Here is a 3,723-nt window from a genome sequence, read left to right as displayed (position 1 = left end):
ATTTTAATTTGATTAAATAAATAAATAACTTAAAAAACATAATGAATAATATAGCATGAAATTAATAACACCAACTGCTTGTACTAACTGGTAGACATTCCCATCAACTATAAAATCCTTATTTAGACTTTTTGTCATATAAAACGATATATAAAATTATGTCAAAAAGACTAAACAATTGTTTACAATTGTTAACAAAATAGCATGGCTACCAATTAGAATAGGCTGTCATGTATCTCAGGAACCTAGATCAATCTGCACCAAACTAAACTAGACATCACACTAAAGGTTTCAGAAAGTCACCCGGTGTCAGAAGATTACATCAATGGGCCAAATCCCAGATGGCTCAGTTCTCTGTAAACAGTGCACTTCAAAGTGCACAAGCTCAATGATGTACATGCCCTACGTATGTACCAAACACTTTAAAGGGATGCAGTGGTTGAGTTCTCAGCCCCGGGATGCACTGCTTTCATTAAGCGGAAGAAGATCTCTCCCTCCTCATTATATAGACCTTGTTATAGCGTGCTAATGCAGAATTAGGTGGCTAATGACAAGACCCCATGGACTAGAGCAAGCCGCAGAGCTGCCGCGGGCTCTCCTTGTGAATGGAACAAGAGCATCGCTTCAATCAGGATGGCAGAGACGCTTCTATTTTTACACCCACGCCATGCAGCTATGTTTTGGCCCAATCGTCACGAGACCTGCTCAAAATGATTCAGCCGCTTCGTTCATTCGGTGCTCATTGTCATTCTTTGAAAGGTTCTCTCTCTCTCTTTCCCTCGCGCTTTCTTTTTTGCTGGCAGGTGCGCACGTGATCAGAGCTAATCAGGATAATGCGGGATGGTGAGCAGGACAAACATCAACGCTGCTCGTACTAGTGGTCAACCTCTCTGGGATTCTGCTATGCTCTGAATTCTTTTACAGATTAAACATAATTTTCCCTCTAACTGATGATTTTCTTTACATTTCTTTACATTTATGACATTTAGCTGACGCTTTTATCCAAAGTGAAGTACAATTCTTGCTGAACAGAACTTGAGCAAATGAGGGTTAAGGGCCTTGCTCAGGGGTCCAATAGTGGCAGCTTGGTGGTGGCCAGGCTTGAACTGGCAACCTTCTGATTACTAGTCTTACAGTGGGTTATGAGAATAATGACAAGACAATTACCTACGAATTATTTGCAATTGTCCTGAATGATCCAAACAGATGTAAGTAAATCGAATTATGGAAAAAAAGGCTGTTCCATATCACTGGAGATGCACATGCAGCTCTTTCCCCATTCAGGCTGCTTTCCTTTCAAACAGGGCAGACTGTTTTTCATCATATGGAAAACAACATGCAACAGCCATTCTGCGGGGAGACAGTTGCCGCTCTAAGATGGGGCCCTGAGACCAGAGATCCCGGAGTTGGGCTCTAAGCGCTGCTCGCTCTGGTACAGCAGATGAGAGACTCATCTCTGGTTAGTGTCTCCCTCTCCCAGAGGCTCCACGCTGGCTCAGGGTTCCCAAAGGCTTGCCAAAGCAATGAACCAGATACAAGAGAGAAAATGTGGCAAAAACCTCAAGAATAAAACTTTGCAAGGAAGCAGAAAGGACCACCTTAAGCATGTGTTTTGTGAAAAAGCCCACTATATACACCATGTGCACAATTATTAGGCAAGAGAGTATTTTTGAACATTTCATCATTTTTATGCATATTTTCCAACTCCAAGCTGTATAAACTTGAATGCCTATTGGATTTAAGCATATCAGGTGATGTGGCCTAAGGAGATCAACACCCTATATCAAGGGGCCAAAAAAGAGATTTAATTGACTCAGAAAAGTCAAAAATTGTAAAACGTCTTTCAGAGGGATGCAGCACTCTTAGAATTGCTAAGATATTAGGGAGTGATCACAAAACCATCAAGCGTTTTGTTGCAAATAGTCAACAGGGTCGCAAGAAACGTGTTGAGAAAAAAGACGCAAATGAACTGCCAAAGATTTGAGAAGAAGTGACCAGGAACCCATTATCCTCCAGTGTGGTCATATTCCAGAACTGCAACCTACCTGGAGTGCCCAGAAGTACAAGGTGTTCAGTACTCAGAGACATGGCCAAGGTAAGGAAGGCTGAAACCCGACCACCACTGAACAAGACACATCAAGAAATGTCAAGACTGTGCCAAGAAATATCTTTTTCAGATTTTTCAAAGGTTTTATGGACTGATGAGATGAGCGACTCTTGACGGACCAGATGGATGAGCCCGTGGCTGGATCAGTAACGGGCACACAGCTCCACTTCAACTCAGACACCAGCAAGGTGGAGGTGGGGTGCTGCTATGGGCTGGTATCATTAAAGATGAGCTAGTTGGACCTTTTTGGGTTGAAGATGGACTTAAAATCAAGTCCCAAATCTACTGCCAGATTTTAGAAGACACTTTCTTCAAGCAGTGGTACAGGAAAAAGTCTGCATCTTTCAAGAAGACCAGGATTTTTATGCAAGACGCATCGCATGTATCGAAGTACTCCACTGTGTGGCTAGCCAGTAAAGGCCTTAAAGATGAAAGAATAATGACATGGTCCCCTTCCTCACCTGAGCTAAACCCTATTGAGAACTTCTTGAATGAGATTTATTAAGAAAGAAAACAGTACAGCTGTCTGAACAGTGTCTGGGAGGCTGTGGTTGCTGCTGCACAAAAAGTTGATCGTCAGCAGATTAAGAAACTGACAGACTCCATGAATGGACAGCTTATAACTGTTATTGAAACAAAGGGTGGCTATATTGGTCACTGATATATTTATTTTTTATTATTGCTTTGAGTTTTGAGTTTTAAACATTTTGAGTTGTTTGTTTATTATTCTCACTTTAACAAATGAAAATAAACAAGTGAAATGAGAAAATGTCAGTTTTTCATTCAGTTGCATAAACATTTTGCACACTAATAGTTGCCCAATAATTATGCACACACAGATATTCTCAGAAAACCAAAACCTCACTTTTACTTTCTTAAATATTCAAGTTTGATGTTTATTAATATTTTTGATTGACCGAGAGCGCTGTAGTTGTTCAGTAATAACATGAAACCTCAAATATACAACTAGCCTAATAATTGTGCACACAGTGAATTAACTCACCTGGTTACTGCTGGTTGAATTGAAACTCTCATAATCAAAACAATATAAAGCCATGTTTATTTATTTATTTTTTGTAGGCATTTATTTATTTATTTAACCATGCTGTATTAACCATTCTGATTGCTGTATTCTCTTAATGCACTGTTTTCCAACTTTGCTACCTAACATCCTCTCTGTCTTTAAAGGAAAAATCCCATTCCCCAGTCTGAGAAGACAAACCTGACATCAACGCAAAAGAGTTTTCAGACGTGGTGACCACATCTTGGCACCCCGTAATAGTACACCAGTCTGTGCAAGCTGGAATGGTGACTCCAGTGGAAAGAGCTTGAGCTAAATTAATATAAAATGATGCAGTGGCTCTGATGGGTGTGACAGTCTGCCCTGTAACAGTTGTGTAATCATGTGGAGATGCGAGACTCTTAACTTGTTGAGTTGACTGAGCGCACCCCCGTCCAGCCATCCATCCTACACCACGTGACGGACCAACAGGAGGGTCGGAAACATATGCAAAACATGAAAGGTTTTTTGTAATTGGTGTGTATATGGTGGAATGGGGGCATCTGTCTGAAGAGTGGGCAGAAGCAGGGCATCAGAGGGGCCTGTTCTCGCTGTC

Source organism: Electrophorus electricus, chromosome 6, assembly GCF_013358815.1.
Source record: "Electrophorus electricus isolate fEleEle1 chromosome 6, fEleEle1.pri, whole genome shotgun sequence".
Lineage (NCBI taxonomy): Eukaryota > Metazoa > Chordata > Actinopteri > Gymnotiformes > Gymnotidae > Electrophorus > Electrophorus electricus.
The sequence above is the reverse complement of the archived record's forward strand: the minus strand, read 5'-3'. Positions refer to the sequence as shown.